This window comes from Triturus cristatus, chromosome 2_2 (genome assembly GCF_964204655.1).
Source record: "Triturus cristatus chromosome 2_2, aTriCri1.1, whole genome shotgun sequence".
Classification (NCBI taxonomy): Eukaryota; Metazoa; Chordata; class Amphibia; order Caudata; family Salamandridae; genus Triturus; species Triturus cristatus.
Genome location: NC_140582.1, coordinates 1,255,773,468 through 1,255,800,175, shown reverse-complemented (window position 1 = coordinate 1,255,800,175; position 26,708 = coordinate 1,255,773,468). Strand labels below are relative to the sequence as shown.

Genomic DNA, 26,708 nt, shown 5'->3' with positions numbered 1-26,708 from the left:
CACACTGCAATAATAGCAGCAGATCATTTTGAAAATCTTATTGGCTCTAGCATCTACAACTTAAAGTGGCCAGAAAACAAACTTCCACCCACTGGTAGAAGAGGATACAGAGGCCGCTGCTGCTGTGTGTTAATCCACATGAATAGAAATCTGTAAGGTGTTCTAATTTATTACAGGCGCAGGAAGACGGCACTTCAGAAGCAGGTCCCTTGCGTGAATACCATAATTTCAGGGTTGGGAGACCCCTTTCAGAAAGAATGCATGACTAGAGTCATTGTCATTTCACTTTCGCAGACATTAAAAACCTGATATTGCCAAATCTAAACAGAAAACCTCAAAGGAAAAGAAAGAATATTCAGTACCTTACGAAGGGACTCATTCTTTGGTGCGTACCTTTGGTGTGTGCTGAAACGAGCGGTGTGGAATGGACAGAGTCCAACTATCTCACAAACCTAATATGCCTGAGGGTATTTTTTGGATAATCACAGGGATTGTGGAGAAACAGACCCAGCAAGCACAACCACTTGAACAATTAATTCCTGCGTTTTTTAATCGGTATGATCCTAATTTCACTCATTATCAACGTTAGGAGAGGAAAAGTGTCTGTTATTATATCGTTTTTAGGTTTCCCCACTTTTTTACTTCCCCTCATTCTCCTCTACTTCCTTTACACCTTGTTGTAGGACTGGGAAAAGTATTTATGTTTTTTTTGTATAGGAGATAGCATTCTGGCAAAAACCATCAACTCTTGGCAGCCATTTTGGCGGGTCACACTATAAACACTGTACCCATGTCTTGGCTGCATTGCTATGCATTTGAGACTCAAGAGAAATACACAGCTAATGTCTACTCACCGTGTTTCCCCATATCCGCTGGAGCAGACCACCAACAGCGAGTAGGGTGATCTTGCTGGAACCTTGATTCGATCGCAGGATCTTCACCTGAGAAAAGCAACAAGAATACGGTAAATGAAGAACTGAAAGCATACTATCTAGGACACGCGCCTGAGCAGTGATCACTCTAACGACCCATGAAAATAATCTACACTAAACCTGTGAAAGTTTAGAACTCCTAATGTCAAGATTGCTTAACTTGTAACATAACCTAAACCGAGATCCACCGTACGATACTATGATTACACAGAAGTCCTTCCTACGTGCTGCACCTGTGACTAAATGTGAACTTTACACCGCACAGGATCAGGCACAAACCCTGTGACGAAAGATGGAGGCCACTGTTCAGAGCTTGAGCACAATAGTGGTAAGCATCGAGAAGTAAAAGCCAGTCACAGTATCTGTGAGGTCTGGAGGGTCACACCATTGTGCGTACCATGGAGAAAGCACCGAAGAACTGACATCTCAGTGGACAACAGAGTGCACCAGAATGTGTGCTAACAGGTACTCCCTAGAAACCGACAGTAACACGAATAAATGTCAGAGCCATACGCAAACATGTCTGACTACTCACAAGTATTTTGAAGGATTCTTACAAATACCCGTACAAGAAATGGTGGATTGCAGCAGATAAGCTGACATACTGTGCGGAGCCAGCTGCTGAACTCACACCAGTGTCTTCTTATTCCCCATCCCTCCCCTTCCAGCTGGATGCCCTCTCTAACTAGTGTGTGCATCGAGCTGCTGACCGGGTGCACCTCAGGGAGAGGGGACGCATCATTGCTTCATCGCTTCTGCTAGATCAGGATACAAAGGTTAGTGAACACAACACTTTCCCAGATGGCACACTAAAGGACAGGGTAAATCCCTTCTACGAAGCCCATCAGCTGATATTAAAGAACAAAATATTTTATTAGGTTTCTTGCAAGTCTAACTTAACTTGGAAAAACAATGAAGAGCGTCATCAATGTACAGACACACTTAAATTAACGACTTATTAGAGGCAAATCCATCGCCTCCTTGACCTCATAGCTGTGACCGACCCGCTCGCCCACTCACAAGCGTACTCCAGAGGAGAATGTCATAGGATGGTACTGTTCTATAAAGGGTAAACCCAGTGTCTCTCTCTCTCTCCCTCCCTTCTCTCTCTCTCTCTCTCTCTCTCTCTCTCACTCTCTCTCATCTGATGGTCCCTTCCTGAGCAGACCATCAAAGAGGGTTGAGAGTTCTTACCAATGCTAACAGCTCTGAGGAGTCGGACGTCTCATCCTTGTCTAGCTAAGAGAGGCTGACAGTTTCTTATAGGGTTTCTATAAAAGACAGGGCTGCCCTGGGCCTATATTTTAATGTCTTTGCTAGTATTTTCATATTGAAGCCAACAAAAATATTTGGAAAATCAGCAAAAGATGGTATTTTTTGACTTTGCAATCTAAAGAAAATGAAAGCAAATACAACGTTAAATCACTTAAAATTTATCATAGGGCTGTCTAATCTATTACTGCGTTATTAAATCAAACCAAAGACAACCCATCATGTTAAAAAGCAATAGAGAGGATTTTATACAAACTTGCTTCAAGTTCTAGCTCCTGACCTTCCCTCATCTCAAAATGTGAACAATAATTGCAATTTTTTGTGGAGAGTGGCAACTCTTACTTAAGACAACCCATTTTTGAGGGAATGACAAACTCTTACCTCAGCTGACCCATTTTAGAGGGTCTGACTGTCTCCTACCTGCTCTGACCCCACCTCAAGTGTCTAATGTCCTTGCCTGAGCAGATCCATTTCAAAGGTCGAACACACTCTCACCTGAGCTGTCTCTTTCAGAAGGCCTGATACTCTCTTACTGGAGCAGCCACTTCTCAGAGCGGTCTAACAGGGGCCTGGTAATCTCTTGCCTGAGCTAACCCACTCAGATTGTCTGACAATCTCTTATTTAAGATGATCCCTCAGAGGGTCTGACAGTCTCCTAACAGAGGGGATATGACAGTCTCTTACCAAAGCTGGGCCCTCTGAGAGGGTGGCAGTCTCTAACCCCAGATGACCCCTCAGAGGGTCTGGCAGTCTCTTACCTGCACTGGCCCCTCTCAGAGGGTCTGGATGTCTCTCAACTGCAGCGGCTCCTCTCTGGGTGATCTGGGGTGTCTCTCACCTGCACTGGCTCCTCTCTGGGGGTCTGGGATGTCTCTCACCTGCAGTGGCCCCTCTCTGGGGGTCTGGGATGTCTCTCACCTGCACTGGCTCCTCTCATGTGGTCTGGATGTCTCTCACTTGCAATGGCCCCTCTCTGGGGTCTGGATGTCTCTCACCTGCACTGGCCCTTCTCAGAGGGTCTGGATCTCTCTCAACTGCACTGGCTCCTCTCTGGGGGTCTGGGATGTCTCTCACCTGCAGTGGCCCCTCTCTGGGGGTCTGGGATGTCTCTCACCTGCACTGGCTCCTCTCATGGGGTCTGGATGTCTCTCACTTGCAATGGCCCCTCTCTGGGGGTCTGGATGTCTCTCACCTGCAGTGGTCCCTCTCAGAGGGTCTGGATGTCTCTCAACTGCAGTGGCTCCTCTCTGGGTGGTCCGGGGTGTCTCTCACCTGCACTGGCCCCTCTCTGGGGGTCTGGGATGTCTCTCACCTGCAGTGGCCCCTCTCTGGGGGTCTGGGGGGTCTCTCACCTACAGTGGGCCCTCTCTGGGGGGTCTGGGATGTCTCTCACATGCAGGGGCCCCTCTCAGAGGGTCTGGGGTGTCTCTCACCTGCGGTGGTTCCTCTCAGAGGGTCTGGATGTCTCTCAACTGCAGTGGCTCCTCTCATGGGGTCTGGATGTCTCTCACTTGCAATGGCCCCTCTCTGGGGGTCTGGATGTCTCTCACCTGCAGTGGTCCCTCTCAGAGGGTCTGGATGTCTCTCAACTGCAGTGGCTCCTCTCTGGGTGGTCCGGGGTGTCTCTCACCTGCACTGGCCCCTCTCTGGGGGTCTGGGATGTCTCTCACCTGCAGTGGCCCCTCTCTGGGGGTCTGGGGGGTCTCTCACCTACAGTGGGCCCTCTCTGGGGGGTCTGGGATGTCTCTCACATGCAGGGGCCCCTCTCAGAGGGTCTGGGGTGTCTCTCACCTGCGGTGGTTCCTCTCAGAGGGTCTGGATGTCTCTCAACTGCAGTGGCTCCTCTCTGGGTGGTCTGGGGTGTCTCTCACCTGCACTGGCCCCTCTCTGGGGGTCTGGGATGTCTCTCACCTGCAGTGGTCCCTCTCAGAGGGTCTGGATGTCTCTTAACTGCAGTGGCTCCTCTCTGGGTGGTCTGGGGTGTCTCTCACCTGTACTGGCCCCTCTCTGGGGGTCTGGGATGTCTCTGACCTGCAGTGGTGGCCCCTCTCTGGAGGTCTCTCACCTGCAGTGGGCCCTCTCTGGGGGGGGGGGGGCTGGGGGTCTCTCACCTGCAGTGGCCCCTCTCAGAGGCTCTGGGGTGTCTCTCAGCTGCAGTGGCTCCTCTCATAGGCTCTGGGGTGTCTCTCACCTGCAGTGGCCCCTCTCAGAGGCTCTGGGGTGTCTCTCACCTGCAGTAGCTCCTCTCAGAGGCTCTGGGGTGTCTCTCACCTGCACTGGCTCCTCTCTGGGGGTCTGGGAGGTCTCTCACATGCAGTGGGCCCTCTCAGAGGGTCTGGGGCGTCTCTCACATGCAGGGGCCCCTCTCAGAGGGTCTGGGGTGTCTCTCACATGCAGGGGCCCCTCTCAGAGGGTCAAGTGTGTGTCTTACCCCCGCTGGCCCCTCTCAGACATCCTGTGCTGTCCCTGTGGTGCTGGGACGGAGATGTGTGTGGGGGAGATAAATGAAGGAGAAGTTACAGCACAGCTCCTTTATCCTCGCTCAGGGCCGACAGGAAGTGATGTCACGTGACAGAAATGGGGAATAACCACAGCACAGTAGGCACAACTAAGGACCAAAGAGGCAATAACACCCCGGATACCGGCCCCGGGGGGAATGGGGAATAACTGCGGAGCCGCCCCTCCTCCCTCGAGAATGGGGAATAACAGCGGCGGGACTGGGGAATAACGAACTCAACCTAAACACTGGAGCAGAAGGGGGCCCCGCAGTGAGGCACCGGAAGTGACGTCATGTGTTGGCACAGAGCCGCGGATCCCAGTAACGCTTCATTAGTCGAGAAGCATGAAGGTTCCTTCCAGCCCGGCTGCCCCGGCCCCCAGGGCCCCCAGGGCCCTCTCACCCTGCAACGGCCCCCCGAGGGCCCGTCTGTGGCCCCTCACAGCACTGGGGGTCCGGGGCAGCTCTAAGCGCACTTAAAGCAGGAATGCAATATCTTCATGGAAACCATAACGTGTTGCATGAGACCTTCATTCATGAAATATCCACTGAACCCACGCACCAGGATATGAAGCGGCCCCGCGGGCCATAAACCAAGCGTCCCCCCCTCTGGTCATCCTCAGTGTAAGCGGGGGTCACGCGTGCTTCTAGAGTCGCCATTCACCGTCAAGCTTCATTCAGACCAGACCCTGCTCTCTAAGGGCCCGGTCCTGAAGTTTGAGGCCCTTAACAATTCACAGTTCAATCAATCAGGATTCTTGTCAAGCGCGATTGCTCGCCCGTTGGGGTCTCGAGGCGCGGGGGGCCGTCGAAGAGCCGGGCCTCGAGGTCCTTCCTGAATTGGGGCGACGATTGCCTGAGATTGATCCGGAGCTGCACCCCCGCACCCTCCCGGCGCCTTGGGACCCTCACTGGTGAGTAACCCGCTTTATAAACCCCTGATTGATTGAGGTGCAGAGGCAGGGAGTTCCAGGTCTTCGCAGCGAGGTAGGAGAAGGATCTTCCTCCAGCCGCGGTCCTGCGGATCGTGGGACGGTGGCCGGGGCCAGTTGGGCAGAGCGGAGATGTCTGGTGGGAGTGTAGAAGCAGAGGCAGTGGTTGAGGTATGCAGGTCCGGCGTTGTCGAGGCTTTGTAGGCGTGCATGAGAAGCTTGCGGTGAGGGATGTTCAGGATGAGTCTGGAGCGGACGTTCTGGATGTTCTGCAGTTTCTTAAGGAGTTTCTGTTGGTGCCGGCATAGAGCACATTGCCGTACTCCAGTCTACTGCTGCAAGCGCATGGGTGACCGTTTTCCTGGATTCCGTGGGGTTACACATGAAGATCTTACAAAGCAGGACGAGTGTGTGGAAGAAGGAGGTCGATACACCGTAGATTTGCAGTTCATTAAGAGCAATAAGTCCAGAATGATGCTGAGGTTACATATGTGGTCCCTGGGTGTAGGGGAAAGTTCTGAGCGCTGCGGGCCGCCGGGAGTCATCCTAGGCGGAAATGGTGGAGCCCATGATGAGCACTTCATTCTTGTCTGAGTTGAACTTGAGGCAGCTGTCCTTCATCTAGGTGGCGACTACCTTCATCCCGTTGTAGAAGTTGCTCTTGGTGGCTGTGGGTTAGTCTGTGAGGGAGGGAATCATCTGGGTGTTGTCGGCATAGGAGACGATGTTGAGTCTGTGTCTTCTGACGATGGCTGCAAGTGGGGCCATGTAGATGTTCTGAGAAGTTGGCCTGGTATATGCTGTCCACTAATTATAGTGGGCACCTTGTACCAGTCCAAACAACCCCTTATTGATGATAGGTTAAAGACAACCTTTATTGAAAGCTACCCTAGTGGTAGCTATGGAGAGCAGCCTTCAGGCTAAGTCTTGAAGGAATGTAAAGCAGCTTGTTTTACCAGCCTATAATCTCTTGAATGACTAAATGAAAGACAACCACACCAGGTATATATATAAAATATATGTATTTATTTCTAAACATGCATTCCTAGTCTCTTTATGAGGCTAGAGGTCAAAACACATAAGTTACACTTCAAATATGACAGTAAATAGCACAAATACACTTCAGGCCCTAGGGGCGAGCCAAACCATATACTTAAATAGTGGTATAAGAACCACAACTTAACTAGACACAAGACATAGAGCCTGCAGAATCGCTGGGACCCCAAGGAACCACCGAAGGTAGTGACACAGGGGACCCACGGGGGCCGTGTGCAGTGTGAGAACACAGCCACGAGCTCCTGTTAGCTTTTATGGGGAAAGGCGCGGTTAGATTTTTAAAGATTAGGGACACTTAGAAATGAGTCAGGATCAAACCCTAGGGCCAATACCCACGGGAGCACCGGAGTACTCATGTTACCTCACCCAGGGAAGCCGGGTGTTTAGGTGTCAAATGGTGTCAGGTCACGTTGTCGTTTTCAATGGGAGCTGGCGAAGAAGTGCTGCTGCCAGGAAGATACGAAGTGTCCGAAGAGATCCAAGCCTGGATCGAAGATGTGAAGAACCTGAAAGCAGAGACGACAGAGTCTGGGTCACTTGCCAGTGACCAGGAAGACGATAGGCGAATGCCCACCGATGTCGGGTGTTTCAGGTGAAGAAGGTGAAGCTTGACTCTTCAGCCACGAGGACCAGGAGGCGTCGAGGATGACCTGGAGCTGGATTCGAGCTGTCCCACGAAGGATGTCGAGTGCTGCAGCATCGGTGCCCGGATTGGACATTACAAGCATTGGCAACAGCAACCCACGCAGAAAGGAGAAAGATGCTTTGGTGCAGACCAGCAAGGTCTGAGGGACTCACCACTTGGTTGGGAGTCAGGAGTCGTCTGGAGCAACCAGACAAGACCAAGAAAAATCAAAGTTACCTTCACAGGGACCCACCAGTCGACGGACCAGGGATCGCGAAGGGACCTCAAGAGGAAACACAAAATGGCGGCCCACGGGTCACTCAGGGTAACTAGGCTGACAATCTTCGGTGGATTCTCTGCTCTAGGTGGGGGCTACAAGTAACCCCAAGTACGACTTCAAGAGACGTCGAGAAAAAGTGCACAGTGACCAGGAGTTCTGGTTCCACGCTACTCACGAGGGCTGCGGGTCTCAGATTTGCTGGGAACTCTGGTCAGCCTCTGAGATGTCTGAAAATCCTCTTCCTGAGCTGCAAATACTTTGGAGTCCGAGGGAGCTTCGGAAATGCGGACCGGCAAAATGCTTCATTGGTGCCTGCCAAGCAGGGGAGTCACTCCTTGACCCTAAGGGACATTTCTTCAGTCCTCTAGTATTTAGTAGAGCGTCGAAGTTCCAGTATTCAGCTTCAGAGTTTCATCCAGGGCTATCTAAAGTTCTGGTTACAGAGGTTCCTTACTTATACCTAAGGAAGGGGTTGGACTAGCTCTAGGGACCCATCTATGGGAGGGTTTGGAAAGAGAGGTGGATACACCCATTTCCTTTGTCCAGTTTTGCGCCAGAGCAGGGGCTGGAACCCCTCAATGCAGCAGAGTTTAGGTGCGATGGAGGTGACAGCTCTGTTGAAGACGTGGTGAGGGAAGGGAGCCGAGGGGGCTCCTGAGTGGAAGCTCTTCATGATCCTTAGGGTGTCGTCAGCGGTGAGGGAGGTCAAGTTGGTTAGGGTCTGCTGGGGTCTGGCGTCATTGGGTGCGGTAGTTGCGGGTGGGCATTGTAGGAGAGTAGGATCTACACGTATGTTGCCCCCACTTTTTTTCTCATGTTTACACTGGTTTCTGACTATAGTCTGGCTGGGTCCCTGCTAATCAGGGCCCCAGTCTCTCTGTTCTCTCTAAACAACTTGGAGTGCATATTAGGTGCACTAGTGATTGGATACTGTGGTACCTTATGAGCCCCTAGTATATGGTACCTTAGGTACCAAGGGCATAGGTACTTCACAGGCCTACCAGGGGCTGAAGCATGTATTATGCCACCCCTGGGAAGCAGAATAAATCTGACACCACAGGCCTGCTACTGCAGCCTGGGTGAGGTAGTGTTAGCACTCCTCACTGAGGTATAGGTTCCCTATATCTCACCTTACACACACATATAAACCTATCAGTCACCCCTAAGGCAGGCCCTATCAATCCTGAGGGCAGGGTGCTTGGTTTCCATGTGAGGGGGTGCTTCTGCCTGAGCAGGGCCCCTCTGCAGCTCGCAGAGTCTATTCTCTGTGGCTGTTTGTGGATGTGGTTAAACCATATACTCTTAAGTGCATTATAACCTCGCGGTAAATGCTAACTTTGGGATGGCTGCATCAAAACATGTCGTGTTTGGTGTCAAACGCTTTGGAATCATGCTCCCACTCCAGTAACTGGTGTGGGAGTATGATCCCACCCTTCTAGAGGGATAGACATGTACCCACTCTGGAAACACAGTAGAATCCTGAAGAGCCCTGGCATCACAAAATGGATGCCACCAGTCACAGACACTGGGCTGCCCTCCTGCTGCTGACCGAAACTCGCAGTGGAGGAGGCCCAACAATAGGCATCCTGTCACAGGGAGGTGTAACCACCTCCCAGACAGGGTTTAGTGTATGCACTCCTAGAGGGCTTTGAAGTCCTGCACTGGGGAAGCAGTAGGCTCCTCTGTGCATATGCCAGCTCAAACCGGTTCAGGGCCTACCTACCCCTGCTCTGGCACGAAACTGGACAAAGGGAAGTGGGTTATAGCCACCCACTCCCCTGACCCTCCCATAGGTGGGGTCATAGAGCTAGTCCCTCCCTTCCTTTCAGTATAAGTTAGGGAATCCTTGCCATTGCAAACTAGATATCCCTAGACGACGCTCTGAAGAAGAATCCTGGACCTTCGATATTCCACTACCTCTGGAAGACTAAAGAATCTCCCTTGGAGTCAAGGAGTGACTCCCCTGCTTGGCAGGCACCAAAACTTTGAATCAACTGTCGCAAACTTTCCCACTCCCGCCGGAGTCCGAAGTCCCTGCAGCCCCGGAAGTGGATTTCCTGACTTCTCCAAGGCCATCGTGAGTCCCCAGCGACGCTGAGGCAAGTGGACCTCATGAATGATGAGGAACAGCAATACCCGGGTACCATACACTATTGTCGAATGCAACCCCTTCACAACGTTCTATGAATGTGTGCATTGGACCACGTGTGGTCCAAGCCTCCAGCAGTATTTCCTCCGAAGATCAGAGGCCTACCTCGTCCCGAGTGACCGTGGGCTCCTGGTGAGTGAATCCTCCCGAGGCGTCTTCGCGATCCCTTGCCGCCTGGCTTGTGGGTCCCCAGAAGACCTTTTTACAATTCCAAAGGGCTCCCCTGGTTTCTCCAGGCCTGCCCTGACTTACCCTCACTGGGTGAGTCCCTCAGACCTTGCTGGTCTGCACCGCTGACTTTTTACACTTTCCACGACACTTGCTGTTGCCAAGGCTTGTTGGCTCCAATCTGGTCGCCGACACCGCAGTAAGCTGCAGACTTCGTGGGACACGCAGAATCCAGCTCCCGGTTGTCGTCGAGGCCTCCTGGACCTCGTGGCTGAAGAGTCAAGTCACCCGTGATCACCTGAAATCACCCGACAACTGTGAGCATCCATCTTCCTTGCTCCGGGTCATTGCCAAGTGACTTTGAACACTGTCCCCTCTGCTTTCAGGTCTTCCTTCTTCTGAATCCAGCCATGGATTCCACCGGACACTTCTCCTGTCTTCGCAAGCAGCAAGTCTTCTTTGGCTCCCATTGAAAACGACGCCGCGACCCGACACCAAAAGACACCTATGCACCCGGCTTCCCTGGGTGAGGTAACTCCAGCACTACGGTGCTCCTGTGTGTGTTGGCTCTAGAACTACTTACCCTGTAAGTGACTTGCTTGTAGACTCTCCTAAAACATTAAAATTCCAACCACGACTTGCTCCATAGAAGTCAATTGGGATCCGCGGCTGTGTTCTCACACTGCATGCGTCTCCCGTGGGTCCTTTACTTACCTGCCTTGGGTGGATTAGTGAGACCCCAGTGCTTTTGAAGGCCCTAGGCCTTGTCCCTTCTCAAGTCGTTGTTCTTAAGTCTTTGGCTGGAGAAGAGCTATCCCTGAACCTAACAGGAAATGAAAATCTGGAACTGCAGCCTTGAAAGCCAACTAACTGAAGACCCGTGACAAGAATTTTGCTTGCATGGGTTAGCCATACCCTTTACCCTCGACGGAGGAGAGAAAGCTTTTGCGGTTACTGCCTCCGAGGGGCTTTTGATGTTTAGTTATCGTATCACAGCAGATGTGATGGGTGGCAGGGGAAACACAGATGTGCCGGAGCGCTGTGGGTCGGTAGTGCGACTACTGAGGTTAGTTTTGCTCCCACCGGTTGAGAGGATCTTAAAGGAACTAGTTTGTGGTTGGCACAAACTTGATAAGGGACTGTGTTCTTTGCAAACACATGGAGGTGGCTAACTGGTGGGTGGCTAACATACAATCTAGGGACCTTTTCACTAATGTGGCCAATTGCAAAGGTGGTCCAAGCAGCCTGATGCATCATAGGTTTAGAGCATTCAAGAAGGATATTAAGGGATCATTTGGACAGGCTCGGGTATCCGAAACGTGTCGTGTCCCATGACTCCAGCTTTGCGAGTATAAACTCTTGAGGAGTTACCTCGGTCACGGGTCTTCAGTTAGTTGCCTTTCAAGGCTGCAGTTCCAGGTTTTTCATTTCCTGTTAGGTTCAGGGATAGCTCTTCTCCAGCCAAGGTCACATGAACACAGATTATGCGTAAGCAGGTAAACAAAGCACATCACCTGTGGTTTCATCGTATTGCAAGAGCCTTTGCAGCGCGGGGGCGGTTACAGTGTTATGTCTTCTTTAAGTCACCTGGCATTCTGCGAATGGTATCGAGCTTCAGATAGAAGGGACAGGTTGTCCAGTAGCGGCCACGTCCCTACAATGCCCCAGGTAAACTGCTTCCATGGTTTTGCCTAGTTGGCTGGTTTCACACACACTACCGGTTTTGCAGGGGGGCTTGGTTGATTTCCGTTGATAGGTGGTGTTGCTTAGAGCAATGGCCCACTTCCGCTTGAGCTGGCTATTCATTGAAGGCACTGTTCAGGGGTGGATCCTTCAGCGGTGCCTTGGTGAGTGACTTGTGCAAGGGGTTGGGTTGGGGGCCTTTCCTTTGGAATCGGGGTGTTCGGTGTAAACCTCGGTGTCCTTTCGGCGCCTGGGTGGCGTGCGCCGTGAGATGACTGTTTCGTATTATTCCATTTACTGAGGATTTCGCTGCTTGGCCAACAAGGTCCTTTGGACATCAGGAGTTAGGCATGTGGCCCTTATCAATGCCTTATTGATGTATGTGCTATTGTTGTCAAAGGGTAAAAGGGTTGTCGGTTTTGGCCGGGGACCGGCAAGTATGGTTTCATCTTTCTCTACGAACACGGGTGCAATATCGGCCTAGAACCCAAGATACTTCCCGGGGCCCTGCTCACACCTAGGAGGGCCAACATCACACAAAGCACAGGGGGAGAGTGCGTATATGACATCACAGACCTGATCAGTGACATTATCAGGGTCTTCCTTTGCCCCAATATAGACAAAAGTTACGGACTGGCTCTGTGTTGACAAAGGATAGTTATGTTGTCTCCGCATGCACCTCTCTCGCAGTTCAACGAGGTCAATTTTGTCTCCAAGGCGGGGTTTGTGCGCCACCATTCCGTTTCCAAAGGGCGCCCGCTTTCCGCACCTAGATCACGTGTAGGGACCTGTCTGGCTGTTGCGGAAGTTGATTAGTGGGTTGGTTCATTTGCGGTTGAGCTCGCTATTCATAGAAAGGAAGACATTTAAGGAATGTTCAACACGTTAAGGTGATAGTCCCACCAAGTCAGAATGGAAGCATCCTCAATATGCTACGCAGGGAAGCCAGAATTTTGCTTCAGCTTTCTTATACAACTAACAAGCATTGTTTAAGCCAAGGGTACTGGCGTGTAGTAAGGTACTGCGGTTTGTGGTATATATCCGGAGGCAGTGTTAGGAGCCACAAAATAACAGTCTGCCTTGCCAGCAGTTAACAGCTCAATGGTGGGAAAGTTTAATTTTACACTTAGTCAATTCATTTCAACGCAAAGTGAGGCACGGCTAAAAGACTGGGACTGCATTGCGCAAGAGGCCCCGAGGGCCTTCATGGGGAACACCTGCGGGCACCATATGGAATCAGGCACCATGTACACTGGGTGGGCAGTCCCCTGCAGCCAAGGGCCGGTATCAGGTAGCTTCAGTAAGACATACTCACCCGCGCGTTAACCAGGGCAGCAGGCGGGTGAAGGTATTTGTCAGCTAACAAGTGTGCTGTGGCGCGAAAAAGTTTGTGAATCTCTGCGTTAGTGCCAATTGGCGACAGGGTATTTTCGACATTTTGGCGTCCCAAAATTCAGGAAGGACAGGTATTTGCACACAACTTCCCCCCTGGTTCCGCAGATTTGTCTGCTCCCCCCCCGGGGCTACCCTTCGGCAGGCCGGAACCAGATAATAGAAGGGGCATCTTTTGGGATTGGGGCCCCTATCACATTGATAGTCGAGCGCTGGAGTAGATGTACCATGTAAGGCAGGGTCACCACTGGGTTTGTCCCCAAGTTATGAGGTCAAAGTGGGTTGGAGCAGTAGTCTTCAGTCCTGTGGCAGCATCTAGCAACCCTTCAATCCAAGTAAGGGCAGTTAGGATAGATAAACATCAGCGGGTGAGTCCACACTTGCCAGCAGCGTCATCGTGCCCCGGGGGCATGCGCGCTTTACAAATACACAGACTGCAACCCGAAGGGTGCCAAGTGGCACAACGATTAAAGATGTTTAAGAGGTGTGTCTCTGGTGTTACAGCTGGGTGGAGCCAGTCGCACCTAGAGGTACGCCCGGGGGATAAGGGTGTGCTCCTTTAGATCCCCATGACCAGGCGGTGTGTGGCATCCCCCACATCTAAGGTTAGGCACTAGATTACAGACAGTGCGCCCTGTATCGTATCAGCAGATTCTCTAAGCAGGTATGCCCAGGGGACTTCCCAGAGGGAGCTGAGCGGTCGAAATTTCTATAAAGAATAGGGGATGCAGGGCAAGCGCTGGGGTGCAGCCGTGCCCAATGTTCATACAGAGTATGGACATCCATGTGCGCATTGAGTTAACGAGTAAAGGGACAGTGCCAAGGTTAAGTATAACCCTTCCGGTGGCCGCCTCCAGAGCTGTGGCGGAGTTACAGGGCGATCTGGAAGCAAATGGGTACAGAAGGTGGGTGCCAGAGCCAAATCATAGGAGCCTCATGGGAGGTTCCTGGAAATCCGTGTCGGCGCCCCGCTAGTCCTTTGGGCGGTTGTGGGCCTGAACAACCGGGGGATTTGCTATGCGACGCTCCGCCCTGAAAGGGGCGTGAGTAAGAAGGTACCAACGGTTACCTGATCTGAGAAGAGGCTCACTAGCAAGGGGCAGCACATGCGGGGTTCGCCCCGGTGCTGCCCGGCTCATCAGGGGGGCAGGCGGCCCAGTTGGTTGCCTGCCCTTGGATCGCCCGTAAGATAACCCACCCATTACATAACGGTGTATGTAATAAACCTGCAGCATTTGTACCCAATCAAACAGTTTGTGTGTGTGTTATTATTGGGTAATGTATTTTGTTGAAGGGGGACTGAGGGGTGCCAATGGCAATACTATGCTGCTGACCGCAGCCCCCACAGGGGGCCACTAGAGTGGTCGGCGCCCTAGTGTCGCCTGGGCACCTGTCACCCCTCCCAGCCCCCCCCCCTTCCTGGGGGCAGGGACTCCGGCCGGTGTCCCCCTCCTCTTTCCTGCCCGGAAGTGACGCGAGGGGCATCACTTCCGGGGCTCCTTTGTGCGTGGGGGAGGCTATATAGCCATCCCCCACCATGCTGGCGACCTCTTGTTCGCCTCGCACGCCGCATCCCTCCCTAACGCTTACCCGGCGTGGTGATGGCAGGTGGGGGTGAGAATATTGTAATATTTCCTTTTTTCATTGCAGGCGGAGTTACAGGGCGATCTGGAAGCAGGCCGGTACCAAGGGTACCTCTGCGTGGCACCATAGGGGGTGCCAGAGCCAAATCCGAGGAGCCTCATGGGAGGGTCCTGGAAGCCGTGTCGGCGCCCCGCTAGTCCTTCGGGCGGTTGTGGGCCTGAACAACCGGGGGTTTGCTATGCGACGCTCCGCCCCGGGAAGGGGCGTGAGTAGAAGTTACCAATGGTCACGGGATCCTGTAAGAGAATAACTTGGATGGCAGCAAAGGCGGGGTTCGCCCCAGTGCTGCCCAGCTCATCAGGCGGGCAGGCGGCCCAGTTGGTTGCCTGCCCTTGGATCGCCTGTAAGATAACCCACCTATTCCATAACGGTGTATGTAATAAACCTGCAGCATTTGTACCCAATCAAACAGTTTGTGTGTGTGTTATTATTGGGTAATGTATTTTGTTGGAGGGGGGACTGAGGGGTGCCAATGGCGATACTAAGTTGCGGAGCCGGTGAGACGCTGTTGAGATTATACTTCACATATTACAGCTGGATGTTTGTATGTGTGTGTGTGTGGGGGGGGAGGAGGGTAAGAAACGCATATTACCCCAGCAGCCTGACTGCCGGGGGGGTCAGTTCAGTCTCCACCTCTCTTCACCCCCCTCCCCCCAAATGCTGTGTGTTTGAAGCAGCAGCAGGATGCGGGGTGCGCTTGTGCACGTGCCGTGGCCCCTAGTTTGAAATGGGTTATATTAGGGGGGGAGGAGTTATTCCCTTCGGATTACCTGAATCAACAAGGAGCTGAAATAACGCCCTCCCCCCCCTTGTCTCCATCAATGTCACACATTCTGTTCCTAAAGCAAGGTTTTAAAGCAAAATAGAAGGTGAAACATCAAGCGCCGCTTATAGCGGTAAGAAGCTGAAGACGAGGAGCCCTGGCAGCACCCAGACACCCCAGTGTGGCGCTAGACACGCGCTGATTGGCTGGTTGGTGGGTGGGAGGATGTTGTAAATCGTATTTTTTGTATAATCAATAACCTGACGATTGGGGTAATAGATTCCTGCTTTGGGAAATTGCTCCAGCACCCCTCCCCCCTCCTTTCCCACGTGCGGGGCCCTTTTGTTACAGCGAGTCCTGATGGAGTCAAGACCGAACCATCAGCTGATATGGGGGGTGGGAGTGAGAGAGCCTACACGGTCCAGCCATAGTGCGCCTCTGTTATTGCATCAAGATAGAGCACAACAACGGCCATATATCTAAAACCAGACAGGACTATTGGCTTTGTCAATGGTTGTTAATTGTTTAAGATAATTAAGTAACAACAATGATTTTTGTTGACAATGTTTCAATTCTGAAATTGTGAGTGTGAAGTTAACATTACTGAGGCCGGGTGGGGGGGTGAGGGGGGAGGGTAGTGGTCTACAGAGTGTGTCAAATACTTGTGTTATCTTCACTCTGTTGGACATTACGTCCTTTTTTCTCTCCACATCTCGTCCATCTGCATGTCTTACACCTCATCTCTTTCCTCTTCAATCAATCAATCAATCAGGGGTTTATAAAGTGCGCTACTCACCCGTGAGGGTCTCTCCTCAAGGCGCTGGGGGGGGGGGGGGGCGGCTCCGGTTCAGTCGAAGAACCAGGGCTTGAGGTTCTTCCTGAAAGTCTGCAGGGTCAGGCGTCGGGGAGCGTCTGATGTTCACTAGGATCTCGTTCCAGGTCCTGGCTGCGATGTAGGAGAAGGCTCTCCCGCCAGCTCTGTTTCTGCGGATGCGGGGGGGTCTCTGCCAGGGCGAGGTCGGCAGAGCGGAGGTTCCTTTTTGGTGCGTGGAAGGAGACTCTTTCGTTGAGGTATTTGGGTCCGATGTTGTGGAGGAATTTGTAGGCGTGGGCGAGAAGTCCTCATCCGGAAGACGCCACGGGTACGGTGTTCCAAGACCTCCTTTGCTCTGAATCCCGGCGCATCCGCCCTTCGGTCTTCCCTCCATACAGGATGGTTATCTCGTCAGATTGCACTGGCTTTTGAACGTGCCACGCCACGGCACAGCCGTCAAGCATTCTTCTCTTACACTGTACCTAGGCCTTTTTATACCAATTCGCAACACAGCACTCTGCCCCGGCGATATCGCATCACTTTTCCAGACCTTTGATAGTCTGTTCCTGGTGACCACACCACAGTGCCTACTACTTAGCGCCATCATATCATACCAGTAACATGCCCATCACTCACCCGAGTGCCTCCTGCACTTCACGCCTCGGCTCACCATCAAGCTCCACTCGTACCCCAGACCGGGTCTCAAGGAGATATCCGGGCACCAAATGGCTGTACTCAAGGAGCTATCAGGGCCCTGAACGGCTGTCCTGAAGGAGATATCCGGGCACCGAACGGCTGTACTCAAGGAGATAACCAGGCACCGAACGGCTGTACTCAAGGAGATATCCAGGGCACCGAACGGCTGTCCTCAAGGAGATATCCGGGCACCGAACGGCTGTACTCAAGGAGATATCCAGGCACCGAACGGCTGTACTCAAGGAGATATCCAGGCACCGAACGGCGGTAATCAAGGAGATATCAGGGCACTGAACAGCTGTCCTCAAGGAGATATCCAGGCACCGAACGGCTGTACTCAAGGAGATATCCAGGCACCGAACGGCGGTAATCAAGGAGATATCAGGGCACCGAACGGCTGTACTCAAGGAGATATCCAGGCACCGAACGGCCGTACTCAAGGAGATATCCGGGCACCGAATGGCTGTACTCAAGGAGATATCTGGACACCGAACGGCTGTACTCAAGGAGATATTCAGGCACCGAACGGCGGTAATCAAGGAGATATCAGGGCACTGAACGGCTGTCCTCAAGGAGATATCAGGGCACCGAACGGCTGTACTCAAGGAGATATCCAGGCACCGAACGGCCGTACTCAAGGAGATATCCGGGCACCGAACGGCTGTACTCAAGGAGATATCTGGACACCGAACGGCTGTACTCAAGGAGATAGTAAGGCACCGAACAGCGGTAATCAAGGAGATATCAGGGCACTGAACGGCTGTCCTCAAGGAGATATCAGGGCACCGAACGGCTGTACTCAAGGAGATATCCAGGCACCAAACGGCCGTACTCAAGGAGATATTCCGATGTGCGCAACAAGATAATCCAACAAAATGGATTTGGTTCTGGACTCTACATATGTATCCCTTAAATTCTTTTACAAAATTTTGTGTTAGAAAATAAGTGATAGGTGTGAAATCTATCACTCGCCACAAACCATCAGCATCATGAAATATATTGCAAAGTGGCAAGTCTACAAATCCATCGGGGGAGTGGCCTGACCAATGGCCAAGGAGGACGCACAACGAGAGAGCTCCCGCCGGAACAATGAATCCCAGCATAATCCTGCAGTGACCCGCTACACTAAGGGCCGTGAGAGGTTTTCCTAAGTGGTTAAACCCATCGGCATCCTGTGGAAATCCTGAAAACCGCCTGCATACAGAAATCAGGAGGCATAGACCGAGCGAACGGCCGGTCGACAGCGAATCAAAATGGCGGCCTGACAGGTGTGAGGATCCCCAGACAACCAAGAAATGTGACTGAGGGACTGGGCGCAGACCCAGAGACACCCATACACCATCGTCATCCAGAGGAAGGACTGAGAGATGCAGCAGAGTGGTGTTCATCCCACTGGGTAACTAAACGGCCTGCGAAACGGCCAGGAGGAGGAGCACGGACACAGCTGCGGAGAGTCGGAGGCTGCTTGGAGGCCCGGCTTGCTTTGTGGACGATCGACTGAGCTCCCACAGGAAGATACAGCTGGCAGGAGGTTATCCAGGTCCCTGAGAAGTGCAGGGGGGGATTCAGAGGCCCCTGAAGAATCCCCCACCAAAAATAGCCCGGAGTGAGAGGACCTGGGCTCCCTAGGGAGGTAGAGCAGTGGCCCTCTTGCGGAGATACGTCGAGACCCAGACGAGTGGCCCGCAGACCATACCCGCAGGGGGTGGCTGTCGGGGGCCCAGGTTTGCTCCTTGAGGTACTGAGAATTTAAAGCCCAGCGGTGCAGGGGAACACACCCTAAGACTTCGGGTTCTTCCTGTTTCAGACCTACAGAAACACAGAGTCTTCTGGGTGAAGTCAAAGATCAGTTTATTGGCTGCAGACCAATTACAGGTATCCGAGAAGTACAACAGCGTGTATGTTCTCAGGAGACTGCTTAAAGTTACAGAAACGGGCTTCTCCTTAAATACAAAATATCATGCTTCAGGCATACATTTCTTGTTTTATGGTATGGTCATTCACATGTATCCATTACAAACGAAAAAACAGAGTCATGATGACCATCCCACATTCCAGTTAAGCCAGTCCACAATTATTTACCCAGCGAGGCTCAGATCCCACATCAGATATCAATAGGCCCCAATAAACACGGGCATCTCCAGTTTGGAAAACAAGCCGTAAAACAGGAAGAGTCAGGTGTGAAAGAGATTAGCTGAAGGCTTGTGTGGGATGAAAAGGCTTTATGGTGTGTCAAACCCTGATGCTAATCACAGGTGGCCGTAGGACGGGGAGCTCGTGAGACCGGACTGACCTGGGGCAGCGGAGCCAAGCTGCCCAGGTCACAGAGAAGTCAAAGGAAGGCACATGTGCTCTAAAGGCCCGTATTTGCTCGGAATAGGTAGCCTATGTGAGGGCAACCATAAGATGGCCACCGCTCTAAGATGGAACCCACGAAGTCAATGTATAATAACGTATACATAGTGCATTTATCAATGAAACGTTATATAAAGCACTTGTACATATCGCATTGACCATTCGCGGTTCGCTAATACCGGGATAGACAGGGGTGGGGGCCCTGTCTCCCACGCGGTCCCAAATTTCAAAGTACCACATCCTCGGAGGGCTGGTCCGACCTGAGACGGTGGCCCAAAGTGCCAAGAGATACAGGGAGGGGGGTCGAGGCCAGCCAGAGGACGCCTTGTTGCCCCAGCGGACTAGAGTGAATTCGAGAGACCGGGATCCCTGGGGTACTGAAGCGATGTCCCCCCCGGGTGAGAGTCGGAGTCTGAGATCAGGCTGCAACCCGAGAGAAGAACCAGAGCAACATACCCAAACATAAGCAGATGCAGGGAGGCCCAGAGAAGACTGGCGGCTAGACCCCTTCGGCCTGTGTGGCAGCGGGAACGATGTATAAATAAAGCCTTAACAGAGCGGGCAGTGCTGGGTTGACACTGAGGGACAGAACCTGCGACTGGCAGCAAAGCTGACCTGATCCAGAGAGGACCAGGGCCCTGGGAAGAGACGACATAGCCCTGAAGAAAAAAGAGCTGGTGCAGTGGCTTGGACAGGGCCCGGAGCGTTCTCAGAAGTCGGAAGGGACAGGGAAGAAAATGAAAAGCCACAAGAGAATACTGTAGGACTCAGCGCTCTGGGGCGATTGCACCATATAAAAGGTGCGAAGAAGACATCTAAAAGCCCGACCCCGATACAATATTTCAAAGGTCCAACCTACAAGGCAGCACTGCATGCTTAGCAGGGCCCAGAAAGGAAGCCATTCCTCCTTTACCATACCTAAAGGCTGTGGAAGAGTGGGGTCTTGGGGTACAGAGAAGGGCCACCCTCCCGCCTGGTTTTGGGGGATCAGACAGGTTGGAGCCTAGAACTCTTGTCCCTAGGGGTAGTGAACAGAATGTTGGCAAAAGATAAAGAGCCAAAACCTCGAAGACAAGGGAAAATGGACAGATAGACACAAATAACCCCCCCACAAGCAGAATCGACTGAATCTGTGCAACCTCCATCAGATACAGCGTTGCTCCTTCAAGCAATACAAAACTCCAGAGAAGTTCTGCAAGGCAAAATTGGGGAGGTCTGCTCCAAAGTATCACTTCTCCGTCAAGACCTATGTAAAGTATCCAAGAGAGCAATTAAGGCAGAGACTCGAGTTTCAGAAGTTGAAGATGCTGTAAAAGACCTCCAGAAGGAGATGAAAGAAACGCATTCTGCCATTGCGGATATGGTATGGCGAATCGACGATTCAGAAAACAGGGCCCGAAGTAACAACCTCCGATTTCTGGGATTTCTGGAAGGAGTGGAGAGAACCAACAATACAGCATTTCTGACAACGTGGCTGAGAGACATTATCCCTGCAGAACACTTCTCCCCCTGTTTTGTTATAGAATGCGCACACCGAGCTCTGAGCACAAACCCCCCCGGAGCGGCACCAAGACCAATCATTGCAAAACTACTAAATTATATGGACAGAGACATGACACTCCATGAAATGCGTTGCAAAGGAGAGTCCCACTACGGAAATGCAAAGATAATGACCTTTTCAGACTACAGCCAAGAAGTACAAAGGCAACATCGAACATTTGATTCGGTCAAGATCATGCTCAGGGCCTTCCAAATTCAATACATGCTTATTTTTCCAGGAAAACCCAAAGTAATCTACCAGGGGAAATCCTTCTACTTTCAAACCCCAGATGAAGCAAGGGCATGGGTGGAAGAAAGGCAAATGCTTTGGCCCACAGGAGGACTAACGTGGGTCAAACCCACGAACCGGAACATGAAGGAGAGTTAGCTAACTCCACGTAGAAAGAAGCACAAGGCCGACAGTCGGTCAAGAAGACGGAGCAAAAGAATTCCCTACGCCAGGAAGGAGACACGCAATCCCACTCAGGAGCCGAGGCAATTTCGAAGGCCAAATCCTCGGACACACATACAGACTCGGAGGACACAGGATGGTCCTCTGGGCCAGAATCAATGCACCCACTGGTGGTGCACATACAGGCCTTGGAGAGAAGCGGGGAAAACGAGAGGCCAATGGAGAAAAGTATATCACCGGACCCTGACCCGACTGAGCCAGGAAATGGCACCTGAACACTGGCGGGATGGTAAGGTAACTATGTGCACCACAGTGCCCCTAGATGCCATTAAGAACTCCTACCACGAGACTACCTTCATAGACAGAGTTAAAAGTTGTAAGAGTTGGGGACTTGAGATATAAAGTTGGGTTGGGGTGAATTGCTGACCGACCTGCCTTTTCCGGCTGAAAGTCGCTTCTATTGATGAGGGGGCAAGATGCTGAGGGGGGTGGAGGGAGGTGGGTTGGGGGATAAATGAGAGGAAACAACGTTTGGGGTAAGTTGTTTATGTTATAGCTCATCCGTCGCATGGGTCATCAGACCTGGGAACTCCTATAGCACACTGGATGCAGAAGAGAGTGGTTCTCCCCCTTTGGAGTGGGCACCAAATACACACGAGCACTAGACACAAAATGTCCCAACACCCGGACTTTACGGTACTGACATGGAACGTCAATGGGTTGGGAGATAAAATCAAACGGGGACTAGTGACACAATTCATTAAAAGACTCCACCCTGATATTGTAATGCTCCAAGAGACACATCTCAAAGGCACACAATGTAGATTTATAGGTCGAGGGGCCTATACGGCGCTAGCACATGCGGGATACACCACCGGGGCGAGGGGAGTGGCCATATTGATTAGGAAAAACATTCCCTTTCAAACCACACGCCTCTGGCAGGGTCCCATGGGCAGATACATAGGGGTGACTGGGCAATGGGGAAGGACAGAGGTAAGTCTTATATGTGTATATGCACCACCCAGACTTCAAGCACCCACCATGAGCAAGGTGGTAGACGTCTTGCTTGAAACACCCTCCACACTGCATATAGCAGGGGGGATTTTAATGACATAATGGACCCAGAGATTGATCGCACTGTTGGACAGGCTGCAGAATGTGGGGACCGCGGGATGGAGCAGCCAGCTGATCTCATGGATGGACAGGCTGCAGAATGCGGCGACCGAGGGAAAGAGCAGCCAGCTGATCTCATGGATGGACAGGCTGCAGAATGCGGGGACCGTGGGATGGAACAGCCAGCTGATCTCATGGACGGACAGGATGCAGAATGCGGGGACCACGGGATGGAGCAGACAGCTGATCTCATGGATGGACAGGCTGCAGAATGCGGGGACCGCGGGATGTAGCAGCCAGCTGATCTCATGGACGGACAGGCTGCAGAATGCGGGGACCGAGGCATGGAACAGCCAGCTGACCTCATGGACGGACAGGCTGCAGAATGCGGGGACCGCGGGATGGAGCCGCCAGCTGATCTCATGGATGGACAGGCTGCAGAATGCGTCGACCAAGGGATGGAGCAGCCAGCTGATCTCATGGACGGACAGCCTGCGGAATGCGGGGACCGCGGGATGGAGCAGCCAGCTGATCTCATGGACGGACAGGCTGCAGAATGCGGGAACCGCGGGATAGAGCAGCCAGCTGATCTCATGGACGGACAGGCTGCAGAATGCCGCTGCCCGCGTCCCACGAAGGGGGACATCAGCAGGGCAGCCCTCTAGTGGCCACCCGTCGGAGCCCCCCCCTGCTCCGCCTCTCTAGCGAGGCCGCGCCTCGGGGAGGGGAGGCCCCCAATGGGTTTGAATTGGGGTGAGGCTAGACCCCCCTCATAAGCGCCTCACCCCCTCAGAGCTTCCTCTGCTTCCTGCGCTCCTGGCCACGCGAATTTTGGCCACGCGAGTTTTGCGCCGGACACGCCGTCGGTCGAGTCGTGGTCTATCCTGCTACCTTCCCGCCGTTCGCCACGTCGCCCCAGCGCTGGGTTCTCCTCGCTGCCCTGCACACCGGTTCGGTGAGTGTAGTTGCTTTGGGCAGCAGAGTAGTTTGAAGTGGTGAGTTTTGTAGATGGCGGCGAGAGCCGTTTTCGCGGGCAGCGGAGGGCGAGGAAGGCGGACCGTGTAGCAGGAGAGCCTGGTTCGAGTCCGGTCGCTAGGAGGGGCGGCTCGGGGTTCGATCTTCGGAGCGAAGTAAGTGGGCAGCATAGTTTATTGGAGTCGGTCAGCTATTGTGGGCATCAGCGAGAGCCGTTTTTCGCGGGCTGGCTCAGCGCGAGGACACGCCATCTCCGCGAGTAGGGGCCGTCGTCGAGGATCGATGCTACCCGTCGGCGTGGTACGGAGCATGCTACTGGAGGTTAGGGGGCCCGAGCATAGTCTGTCACCCGCAGTAGGGGTTGTTTTTTGAGGTTAGCTATTAGTTTTAAATAACTGAGTGCGGGAAGTTATCCGCGCCTGTGGGGGGGTGCAAGACAGGTTTCGAGACCGAGCCGATATACTGATCTGTCAAAGCAAAACTTATGTGGGGCAACATCAGTTTGTAAATGTATCTTTCTCGAACCTTCCGAGTGCCGTGTAGTAATGAGGCGCGCCAAGACCTAAAAAAAGGGCTGCATTGAAGCCTGGACCAGTTCCTTGTTCACAGCCAGTCAAATAAGGCATAGCGGAAGCAGGTGATAGTGCCCCTGACAACCATGCTTCTCCGATTCCGTACCTCTACGATCCCCAACTGCCTTAAATCGGCCCCTATGCACACAATTACCACGAGCTCATAGGCAGTTTCTTAACGTTGGTAATAAACTCCACAGTGCGAAATACTGCCCAGTAAATCAAGGTCTGAACAGTTATTCCCCATTTGATGAGGTTATTATAGGAGTAAATGTGTGCAGAAAATCAAGTAATTCTTGACATCCAAAATTTGTGTTCACACCTACTCCTAACTCGTGCCCTTGCAAGTAACAATTAGTTCCAATGCCATTCTTATCAAAACAAGAAATTGCTGAACATTCTAGTTATAATTAAATTCTCCAGTGAGAATAAAATGAGCTTTTGTGTATTTAGTGCATTGTCTCGCGGGGTTGAGAGATCCATTGATGTCCTTGCTGATATGAAGGATGGTGTACAGAGATACACTTTCAATCCTGAGTTATCCTAATCTCCCCTTTAACGAGCGCTGCGCAGCCAAACTTGCTTTTTAACACAAAAACTTCTCTAAGCACACATTAAACACAGGCACGACACAAAACAGCCACAGCCATGAAAAGCAAGCACAGTGACATGTTCTCCCTCATCACATGCACAATACGCCACCTCTCAGTCAGAGCAGCACGCCCCATGTCATCACAAACACGTCTGTCATGTGTCAGACCAATTACACCAATAGCCCTCTCAAACACACAAGACAAAGTCACTCACCGCTCCCCCTGTTTTCACATCATCTGCACAACCGGGCCCGCGTGAACACGGAAGAACCGAGCCGCGGCAGTAGCCATAGGTTGATGGCACCATGCGAGCCATTTAAGGAAAGGTTTTGTGTTTCCGGCATAAGAGATGAGCAAGGCAACGGAACTTTATTGAGCATTGTTTAGCGCATGAGGTCTCAGGTTAGATCACCCGTCTTCTCCTTTCCTTCATCATGAGCACAGCAGGCTTGACGCGCATGGTGCGTGTTTCGCTGCGGTGGGGAAGCAACCTCCTCTGTTGCACTCTGCATTTGCGGTGTTTTGTGTTTATATGCAGTGTTCAGCCCTGCACACGCTATACGTTCAGGCGCCAGGGAAGCTAAGCAGGGTAGGGACTGGTTAGCACTTGGATGGGAGGCCAGAATGGACCTGCAGGATGCTGGTGCCTTTGCTATGAGTTTAGGCCCCTCTTAGGCGGGCAAATATTGTTTAGCGCAGTTAAGTGAATTAAAAAAAAAAAAAAAAAATTGGGCAATTTTACAATGCGCAGATCTGACCCAAAGGCATCAGTGTGCAGTATTTTATCAAAGCAGCCTTAAACTACACTTTGAGTCCTTTGGCTCAGGTAACATTTCCTATACACTGATTCACATGCATATGATCTATTGGCTCGGTGGTTTTTGTGTGAGATGCGAAGTTCTCGGACACCCGACACTGGTAGGAGTGGTGCTAGATAACTAACCCAATGCATCTGAGAGTGTGGGGTTATGGAAACTTGGTCAACTGTTAAAGGGGGCTAGTGAGAGAATCTGTGGGGGAGGCGACATTGGGGGGGCGCCAACAACATTCTGGCACAGGGGCCAGTATCGCCAAGCTTTGGCCAATGGTAGTTTCGTTAGCCAAGATTCAGAATAGATGACATGGCAGGACACTAGAGGCGGTTGTGTGTGTCCAAGTTGGGGAAGGTTCTTGTGATACAGGCGAGCTTGCATTGTGGTGCACCGGTGCCAACAGCCTTCGGTATCGACCCGGCAGCATCGTGCATAGGCACGCAGTTAATAGGAATAAAAACCCACATTGCTTATGCCCCTATGCAGTGTCTTATGCAGACTCTGGCGCCGCCAGCAATACAGCAACTGTCCGTATGTACACATGTAGGGCTTTGAGGGGCAGTCGTACCTGCACTGCACGGTCACACAAGTCGTGAGGCCGCTTCACTCAGCCATGTCTCTGGAACCATGCAATGCCGTGGCTCACTTGTATATCCTTGGGCCGGCAACACATTCCTTCATCTCCAGCATGCTTTGCTGACTAATTGATTAGTATGAATGAAGTCGCATGTTTTAGCTCAAACTGAGCGACAGTTACTAATCGCAATGACATGGGTTCACACGCACTGGAAGGCCCTTTACATAGGTTCCCTGGTATCTTTGTCCCAAAATCCAGCATTTATTAGGGTTATCCGGAACAAGGGGGGAATCTCATTGGCATTAGTGCAATGCCTGTAGGTACGAAGGGCCTAAGTTATGGGTCCCAAGTGGTGCAACAGGATAAGAGAGTATATATAGATATGTCATCTTGGTAGCAGGAATACAAGTAGGTCAAGGTTCAGCCCAAAACCCAGTCTCAACCATAATGCAATGGTCAGCTTGTGGAAAGGTGTAACAAAGAAATCGATCTACCAATGTTAACATTATGAGTTCAACGCATGAGTCACGAGATGCTGCTGTCTTTCATCTTTGCCTTGCTATTCGGAAACAGCTGGGGTAATCAAATCAGGCATAGTGGCAGCTTAGTCTATACAGAAGCCTGCAGCCTGAGCTGTTTTGAGACATGTAGAAGGCCTGGGTTTGTGGGTCATACTTAACATCTTTGAGGTTATTCTCCCTGGGAGGCCAGGGAAAGCACAGAGTGACAGGGTTTACCGAGACCTAGCCTGGCTTGCCTTTTCTGCGACCTTGTGAGGTCTGTTTATGTATTGTATGAAGGTGACAGAGGCTGTCACTGTTGTTTGACATTTAAGTGCATTGTGTGCTGGAAACTAA

The 26,708-nt window shown here is 52.0% G+C and overlaps 1 pseudogene across 1 annotated transcript in view; it reads right to left on the bottom strand.

Moving 5' to 3' along the window:
- LOC146863542 (uncharacterized) overlaps positions 1–26,708 on the bottom strand; it is a 60,343-nt pseudogene that overhangs the window by 29,880 nt on the left and 3,755 nt on the right. Inside the window, exon 2 of the transcript XR_014978273.1 lies at positions 855–941. The product of XR_014978273.1 is annotated as an uncharacterized LOC146863542 (transcript). The remainder of the gene's footprint in view (positions 1–854; positions 942–26,708) is intronic.